The 9,988-nt window shown below is 42.3% G+C and overlaps 1 pseudogene; it reads right to left on the bottom strand.

Annotated features, from left to right (window-relative positions):
- Positions 1-9,194: 9,194 nt before the first annotated feature.
- Positions 9,195-9,312, bottom strand: LOC126459391 (5S ribosomal RNA; annotated as a pseudogene).
- Between the last annotated feature and the right edge of the window lie 676 nt (positions 9,313-9,988).

The following is a 9,988-nucleotide window of genomic DNA, read 5'->3' as shown; positions in this document are numbered from 1 at the left end:
CTAGTTTCCCTACCACTTTCAATCTTCTGACATTTCACGCCCCGACTCGGAGGACGTTATTCTTTCGTAGATTATTCAATCTTTTTCTCATGGTCACCTCTCCCTTGGCAGTACCTTCCCGGAGATCCGAATGGGGGACTATTCCGGAACCTTTTGCCAATGGAGAGACCATCATAATACTTTTTCAATTACAGGCCACATGGTCTCGTGGATAGACGTTGTGCGTCTTTAATGCAGTGGTTTCCGTTGCCTTCTGCATCCTCATGCCGTTTATCATTGCTGATTCTTCCGCCTTTAGGAGCAGTTTTCCACCCGTAGGCCAAGAGAGTGCCCTGAACCTCTGTCCGCTCCTCCGCCCTCTTTGATAAGGCCGTTGGCAGAATGAGGGTCATCTTTTATGCCGGAAGTCTTGGCCGCCAATGCTGATTATCAATCAAAATTTAAACAGTAGCGGGTTTCGAACCAGGGACCGAGAACGTTTTGCGTACTAATGAAAGAGGCTACCCCAAACCACTTAAACTAGTACTGGAGAGTGTGTTGTCGTAATGCGGAAGCGGAGCGATTTATCTGACGTTCAAAAGAGTATGATCATTGGCACTTGGGCCAAGGGTGGAAGCATTTCCGATACGGCTAAGTTTATAAATTGGTCGCGTGCCGCCGTATACGAGTATACCGTCATATGCAACACTGGCACCGAGGCAACTGCGATGCACTACAGCCCATAGACGACAGCGGTGAACGACGGCTGCAGAGATGCGTACAGGCGACTAGATGTTACACTGAATAAACAGATTATATTTTCATATGTCTTTGATTTTTCTTGTTTGCCAGCATTGATTGATTTACTTGTTCGGCACGGTAGCTCAGCGTGTTCGGTCAGAGAGCCGGCTGGCCTCTGTAATAAAAAAAACTGAGTGGAGGGATCAACAAACGAACTTGAACGGATGTCATTGTGACGCCCTCAACGACCAAACACAACGATCAACAACGAACAAAAAAAAAAGCCGGCACGGAAACTCAGCGTGTTCGGTCAGAGGGTTAACTGCCCTCTGTAATAAAAAAAACTGAGTTAATGGATCAACGACCAACTGAACCGGGTGTCTTGCGACGTCCGCCCCGAGCAGATGCAACGAACAAAAATGAACAAAATGAGATTATATATAAAAAATAGACGTCCAACTCTTGAACAACTTACCGGCCAGATGAACTGATGTCTTAAAGATCGTTCAGCGAACGTTGCTACGTATGGGCTTCCGCAGCAGCCGCCTGGTTCATGGACCCATTCTGACTGCTCTTCATCGGCGAAGCAGTCTGGAATTTGCACATCGGTACTGCAACTGGACTTCCGCTGAGTGGTGACAGGTAGCCTTTTCAGATGACTCACATTTAACGCTCCATAGGACAGATGGCTGTTGCCGAGTCGCTTCTAATGATTCTCTTTGTCATTCATCACTGAGCAAGCACCGATATTTTTACTGGTTTGCGATAAAACTCTCTATCTCAGTTACGTAGCTCATAACTGGTAGCATACGCTGAATGAAAAATTTTCCTTTCGGATTCTTTCTTTCTTTCTTTCACTGGTGCCATGACGCAGGGTTGGCATTGTTAGGAACGAATTTGGCAAGGTTAGTAGAAAGGGGTGGCTGGATGCCCTTCCTGCCGCCACCCCGTAACCCCCCCCCCCCCCCCCCCCGTGTCAACAGTATGCTTCCCTATTTTTCTTCCTCAATTTTTTTTGTTAATCAAATTCGTCCTATGCAGTGTCGTATGTAAAGAGAGTGTCCATCAGCAATTGTGTAGACGGGTGCCAGTTTTCCGTCATGCTGCCGTCTGGTCGTTTTAGTGTTGTAAACGATGTCTGAGCTTTTATCTTTTGACAATTTTATACACCTTCCCTCCCAAGAGTCAACGCGTAGATTCCGTGCAACGAAACGGTTCCACTTCTCCATTCTTGCCTGCCGCAGGCGGTCTTTAAATTGGTGCTCAAATCTGCTCAGTATGCAAGCTTTTCCCGAGGCAATACAGAAGCGCGAGTCATCACTGAACACAATGCGATAGCATTCATCAGCAGGCCATGCTGTCCCTTCAAGGCACCATTCCAAATACAGCTGTTTATGTTGCGGTGACTCCAACCAATTGTGCGTTTGCAGATGTTAAGGGATTACCGTGTGGTAGATGGAGACCCAAAATGAGGCCTCTTTCAAATTGTTAAGTGCTGACAACGCTATCTCACACGAGTACGCGGCATCTCCGTGTCCTTCATAGAGATCATACATCTGGTGCTGATCACGTCCATTGTCTACCCCACCAGGTCTGGTAACAACACTAAACATGGAGAACACTAAAGCGTTCTGATGGCCATTCTACCTGTAGCAGACAATTGCAACTCTAATTATTTACATACTCATCGATCGTGGGTACATGTACGAAGTTACATTGACATCTGGCCATGGGTTCTGGATGCTTCGCTTTTGTCGTCGTGCAGTGTAATTACTGTTCGCGCTTGTGTTTTTCCTACATTAGGTGGTCAGTGCTGCAGCTGTGATGAACAATGTCTCGGGGAGTCACAAAGCGAGGAACACTTAATTTAGTGTAGAACGACCTGGATCCCAACCGAAATTCAACTATTAATATAACTATCCAAACAATTTCAAAAGACCAATGTGATAGAACATAACAATAGAACAAATAAAATAGTATAAAACTGTGTATTTAACATTAGATTAGGATTAATTCATACCACAATTAATGAAGCAAAACTATTACGTAAAGTAAAAGCTATCAATTGTAAAATCAAGTAGTTGTAAAACTGTTTCAGTGACGACAGGTACGAAGTTTTCTCGAGGCCTCGTCACTGAAGCTGCTACGATTTCAGGAACAAATTTTCTCTTTCACTAACTTCCCTTACACCTTTCTTTACTGTTTGTATTCTCATTAATTATTATTTATTTATGTTTTTCCAGTCCTTGTATTTTATTTTACAGCCCGTATTTATATTAACAAAGAACTAAAATGAAATTATAATTTCTAACACACTGTCTCAGTGGTAATTGTATTAGTAGAATTGTATTAGTAATAATACGGCCCACAAACTGTTATATAGGTAGTGGGCTAATTGTTGTAAATGAATAAATAAATCTCAACCGAACTCGCACGCTGTCACGGAAGGAACACTTCGGCAGTTCAGGTGCACACGCTGCGGGCATGCTGCATTACTTACTACAAAACTTGCCATTATGGCAAATTTGTAATAATTTCTGAAATGAACGGTAATCCCGTGTAACTCAATGACCTTGTGCAAGACTTTCAATATGACGCCACTTAGACGTAATACTATCGGAGATGCAAAGGAGGCCTACAGCTTAACACTGAATCCACATGTCGTTCCTGGCGAACTTTGACCTCATTGTTTGACGAAGGCTATGTTGAAGGTTCGCTGAATTATTCCGTGTTCCGAGCGGTAATCGACAAAGCGACTTTTCCGCTTCTAGCCGCGTGCTTAACCGCTGGACTAGTAGGCCCGACTAGTGATGCGTGAAATGAGACGCAATACGCAATTCCCTGTTAATAGCGCATAAGATCGCATGCCAAGTTGTATTACAGGAGGACATATTAACGTGTTTTATGAGTGAATAAAAATTGTTACGATGGTGCATGAATTGAAATGAGATATTGTTCTGTCGGGATACTGTCGGAATTTGTGGAAACACTAACAGCAGAAAAACAAAGGGTGCCGTTAACGTATGGCGCTCAGTAATGACTCAACAACCGGTCTGTGCTACAGCTCTTTTAGAGAGACAGTTTCCTCTCGGAACCGAGTCCATAGCCAAGGAACGTAAACAGTGAAGAACATAAGCGGTTCGAGGAAGGTCCCTTCGAGGTTCCTTAAACACACAGGTCATTGAGGCGGGAATCCGTCCTCAGAACACGCCGTTAATTTTTATTTTTTATTGCCACTTCTTTTGAAGAATGACACAGCTTTCTCCAAGTTGTTATTTTAAAACAGTACGTTATCACGTGCACATGCCTATATCGGAAGCAGATGAGGAAGAGGTGTACAAGACATATGAGCAGATTGAAGACCGTATTTGAAGAAATTGGGTAAGGTTAAATAAGAACAGCAACGATGGGAGATTGCAACAGCATTGTGGGGCGATATCGCATGGAAATGTTATTGGAGATATCGACTAGGACAACGGAACGATAAAGGGGGTAAACTGAAAGGGTTTTGTGAGAATTTTGGCTTTTAGATTGTCAAAACCTGGTTCGTGTATCATAAACCCTAGTACATAGTCAAGTATGAGATAGATTAGATTTTGACCAATCAAAGATTTAAAAAGAGCATACGATATCTTAAACTTTCTCTGGAGCAGATGGCAGTACAGTTCATAAATTGTCTGCAGCAGACATAAGAACTAGACTGAAACATGTTAAAAAGAAACAACTTGTAAAGAAGTGAAATCCGGCAAAACTGAAAAATGAAGACGCCGAGCCCTTTACAAATAGCATGTAAGAAAATTTAGGAAGGGTGAGATCTACTTTGGATATATCAGAAGAATGGGTTACCTTTGGAGATGCAGTGCTGGAAACTTTAGAGAAATAAGATGAAAACTAGGAAAAAAGGATTAATAAAAAGGAATGGATCATGCAGATGTATATTAAATAAAATACACAAAAAGGAAACGACGATATAAAAAACTGAACAACGAATTAAGGAGGACTACTGACAAAGCAAGACAAGGTTGGATGAAAAATCAGTGTGAGGAAATAGCACACTTAAAAAGGCAAGAAAAAGTAGATAGAATGTACAGAGCTGCAAAGTGTGTAACAATGAAAGAACAACGAAAAATTTGCTAACAAGGAACGCTAAAGAAGCGGGGAAAGGTAACAACGAATACTAAAGAAGACATAGATGTATGGAATCGATACACAGAAATTCTATATGATACTGCTGCTGATCATGAAGGATTAGTATCGAAGATGAACTAGAACGTAACGTGTGTGGGAATCGGTAACAGAAAAATGGGGGGTGGAGAAAGCGATCAAGGATCTTAAGGAAAGGAAAGCGATGGGCTTTAATCAAATACCATCTGAGGCACAAAAGGCCTTCGGGAATTATGCTACAACTAGAATTGCAAATCGGATCAGCAAAATATATGAAACGGGTAACTGGCCTGAATATCTCCTTCAGACCATAATGGTTCCCTTACCAAAGAAATGAAGATTATAGGACATTTAGTTTTGTATGCAATATGACCAAGTTTGTGACGAGAATAGTGCTGAGAAGAATAGAAAGGCAAATAGAGGAAAACGTAAGTTCGGATTTAGAAAAGGAAGAGGGACCATAAATGCAATTGGGTGTCTGCGGGCGATGGTAGAAAGATTTTTGGAAGTCAAAAGAGAAATATATGTTTGTTTTGTCGTCTGGGAAAGAGGATTTGATAGAATTGACTGGTGTATGCTGCTGAAGATTCTGAAGACACCGTTATATATTGGAAAGACAGAAGGTTCAAGGTTCATATGTGGGACAGAAAGTAATGTGAGACAGAAAGTGGCAGTTCCAGTAGAAAAAGATGAAATAGAGGAAGTGAGCATTGGAAGAGATGTGAGACAAGGTTGCTACATATCACCAGCACTTGTCAATAATATGCTGAAAAGATCATTTATGAGGCCTTGGAGAAATCAAAAGGACTTTAGTGAGAAGAGAAAGAATAAAAATCAGCAAGTCCGCTGATAATATGAATGTGCTAGTAGAAACGGAGGAAGAGCTGTAAGTTTAGCTAAAGAATTGAGAATGAAACTGAACATTGGCAAGACCAAAGTGATGAGAATCTGAAAAGAAGACGACGCGATTAATGGATCACTAGATGGAATGGTATTAGAACAGGTTCAGTAGTTACAGTATTTGGGAGACTCGATATCTTCCAACGGAAGTTGTACAGAGGAAGTGAGACGCAGAATCTCTGTGGGAAAGAGAGCTTTCGAGAGAATAAAAGGTTTCCTGACAGCCAGTAGCATCCCCATTACACTTAGGAACATGTTCGCCAAATATTTTCTGTGGGCTGGGTGTCTTATGATTCTGAAATGTGGACAATCAGGCAGTAAGAACAAAATACTTAGAAAGTTTTGAAATGTGGTTATGGATAAGAATGGAGAAAGTGAAAAGGGCCGACAGAATGAAAAACAAGGAGGTTCTGAGACGAAGGTCATGAGGACGATACAGGAGAGGAGAGAATGTTGGATGGGACTAATATGACGTAGGAATTGCTTACTATAGGGAATCATGGAGGGAAAAGTAAAAGGAAAAGGAAGGAGAGGATGAAGAAGGTTTGGAATGCTGACACATGTGAAGAGAGGAAGAAGTTATAACCAAATGACAGAGAGATAAGGAGGTCGTCCAGTTGATATCGGTCTGAGGACACATTTACTGAAAGGAGACTTTATTACGGACTAATAACTAGTTTAGAGCTTTTCTCATTCTCAAGTGCATCTACAAAAATAATAACGCACAAAAATTAAGTATAACTCAAGATACGACAGGCTTTGCAACTGCACTGGAAGCAGCTGTTTCTCAAAGACAGTGTGGCTGCTTGCAATGTGTGTCAGTTCATCATCCTCGCAAGTTATACAGAACATAGATAGTGCCACGCATAGTTATGGACAGCATTGTCCTCAATTGTTTTCTTTACTACCGTTTTATTCCCTCGCGCCTCTTCAGCCAACAGTGTTTAAAAGAACATAGAGAGAATGAAAATTATTAAAGAAATGAGCAGTATACGGATTTTTAAAATACATAAAAGACTTTTCATTGAAGATAAATTAAAATAACAGACAGTAAAACGTTTTATGACATTTAAAAACAATGAGTTGCGAATAGGTTAAAACAAACATTGCTCCGTATCACATTTCACTGCCTTTTGACAAGAGAGACTTGCGTTTAACCTTTTAAGTGACAAAAAGTTTTTTCGAGCATAAGAAGAAATACATGTCAGTTGTACTCTCTGGGTAAAGCAATGAATAAACCTGCTCAATTTATTATGTTTTGTTATGTCTACCACGAGGTAAGGGATAGTAAATTTTCATACTTATAGGTCAGCAGGCAAATCATATAGTTGAAATCTGGTTTCATAGGATAGAGCGTATCAGGTTATGTTTGTGGAGGGGGCCGTAATCAGTTACTGCTAGTTGCACAAAACACACAAACTTTTATTTTCCTAAGAACCACTTAATTACACATTGCCTTAAAAGGATCAAAATAAAACAATATGGCTGAAGGCCGAGCTAATAAAACTTGAGATACCTCCTGGGTTGAAGGCCCAAAACCACAACAAAAACAAGAACGGCTGAAGACCTGAACACAAGTTATAAAAAAATGCTTTAAACAATACACACGACTGAAGGCCACACTTACAAACATATTTCACGTCAATACTCGGCTGAAGGCCACACTCAAGACATTGAACAACTCAGGGCTTAGGGCCTGGATAACAAGAATTTCAGATATAGCAAAATTTCTTAAAAAAATCGTTTTAAACAAATGAATCTTCAAATTTTAATTTAAGACGGCTGAAAGCCTTATCTCAAAAATATTTCACGTAAAAGCTCGGCTGAAGGTCACACACTGGGCATTGAACAACTCAGGGCTTAAAGCCTGGATAACAAGAATTTCAGATAGAACAAACATTCAAAATTTAGTTTTTAAACAAATCAACCTTCAGATTTTAATTTAAGTCGGCTGAAGGCCTTATTTTAAAATTAAAACAAAGTAAATAAATTGACGGCTGAAGGCCTCGCACATTACTTCAGACTAAAATGAAAATCAAAATCTAAAACCAACAGAACATTGATAAGTGTTCCAAGGGTCGGCCTGAGCAGGTAGCTCTAACGTAAGGTGAGGTGAGACAGGCAGCCAAAAGTAAGGTTAAATAATCGGATGGCAACCCGACCCAGAGACGACCAACAACCTAATCAATTCCCTTCCGACCGACCAACGGCACGACAACGGTATCAGCCAAATGGTTCAAATGGCTCTGAGCGCTATGCGACATAACTTCTGAGGTCATCAGTCGCCTAGAAATTAGAACTACTTAAACCTAACTAACCTAAGGACATCACACACATCCATGTCCGAGGCAGGATTCGAACCTGCGACCGTTGCGGTCGCTCGGCTCCAGACTGTAGCGCCTAGAACCGCACGGCCACTACGGCCGGCAAAGTATCAGCCAAGGACGAAGATACCAGCAGCACTACATCTTCAAAATCGGCGTCTAAAAACAGCCAAGGTGCAATAACAAATCAAAGAAAAAAATAGGAACAAGCAACTAAGAGGCTGTCGAACTACACGCCGTGCCAGACAGCATTAACACGGCGAGGAAAACCACACTGCCGGAAAACTACGCTAACGACCAGGGCATTTATCTGTGGTGTTGACGGCCACAAGGCAGAAAATACCGCTGGTGCACTTCACTGGTAAGTAACAACCAATGTAATAGTTAAAGACCATGAAGGAAGACGGCTGCAAAATTTTGCCGACTCCAACACACCATTGGTTGCTGCTAGCCGGAACGGCCCAGGAAGCAACAACCGGCAATGAACGAAGAGATGTCACAGCAGTTGATGTTTCATAACAGGTTAACTGATCACTCAACTTCAGTGTCCAGGTTCGGTAGGCAACGAACTTTGTAGCTCTCGCAGCTAGCGCCTCACAAACTGACCGCGCGTGCACACCTGACCTCGCGCCGTGGAGACTTCCTTGTTGTTCTGTCCCAACCGACCGACAACCACACAGAAATATAGCGGTCACACCAGAGATGGTACAGCAGTGCTATTATCGATAAACACTGCTGCTGCCACTGATGGAGGCAAGTTAGCAACTCGTTGTGGCAGTAACTCAGGGAGATATAAGACGCCACTCGATTGTGACAAAATGCCAAAGAACAAACGGCATCAATGTGAGCTGGCCACAGCTCAATGGTAATTCGGTGGCATATAAAGCGCTCCGTCTTCAGGCCATAAGTGGCCATCGGGACCATCCGACCGCCGTGTCATCCTCAGCTCAGGATCCGGTTAGGAGGAGCGTGTGGTCAGAACACCACTCTCCCAGTCGTTATGATGGTTTTCTGTGACCGGAGCCGCTATTATTCGGTCGAGTAGCTCCTCAATTGGCATCACGAGGCTGAGTGCACCACGAATAATGGCAACAGTGCATGGCAGCCCGGATGGTCACCCATCCAAGTGCTGGCCACGCCCGACAGCGCTTAACTTCGGTGATCTGACGGGAACCGGTGTATCCACTGCGGCAAGGCCGTTGCCTAGTGGTATATAAGGTCTTAAAAAAATAGTGTCAAATAGTTTGAGATATGGTAGTACTTATCGAAACAAGAAAAACAAGTCCAACAAACATGGGTTCGGGAACGAAAAGTTCCGAGATAAACACTTGTTTACAGGAAAGCTGCGACGCTTGGATGCGCATATCAGCAGTCATTGGCAGTCCGTCAGACGTGTCGGCAGGGTACTTTGATGTCTTACTCACAGTAGTCTGCGTACCGTTAGGTGGCCTGCAGTCACTTGTGTGGTTCTCGTCGTGTTCTAGACTACTTTAGTTTTCACCGTGTTTGTGTCCTTTCATGTACTGTACTATCAACCCTGGGTACATTTCATGGTGTTTTACCTTATTCCAAACGTGGATTCACTTATGTGCTTACTGTTAAAAGGCTATTTGTACGTATAGATGGTGTAGTAAATTTACATTTTCCCTCTTCCACCACTTGTTAGCATTGGAAGCCTACTACTCGACAAGTGAAATGCCATATACACTACTGGCCATTAAAATTGTTACACCAAGAAGAAATGCAGATGATAAACGGGTAGTCATTGGACACATATATTATACTAGAACTGACATGTGATTACATTTTCACGCAATTTGGGTGCATAGATCCTGAGAAATCAGTACCCAGAACAACCACCTCCGGCCGTAACAACGGCC

Source organism: Schistocerca serialis, chromosome 2 (genome assembly GCF_023864345.2).
Source record: "Schistocerca serialis cubense isolate TAMUIC-IGC-003099 chromosome 2, iqSchSeri2.2, whole genome shotgun sequence".
NCBI classification, from domain to species: domain Eukaryota; kingdom Metazoa; phylum Arthropoda; class Insecta; order Orthoptera; family Acrididae; genus Schistocerca; species Schistocerca serialis.
This window is presented reverse-complemented; position numbering and strand designations above follow the sequence as displayed.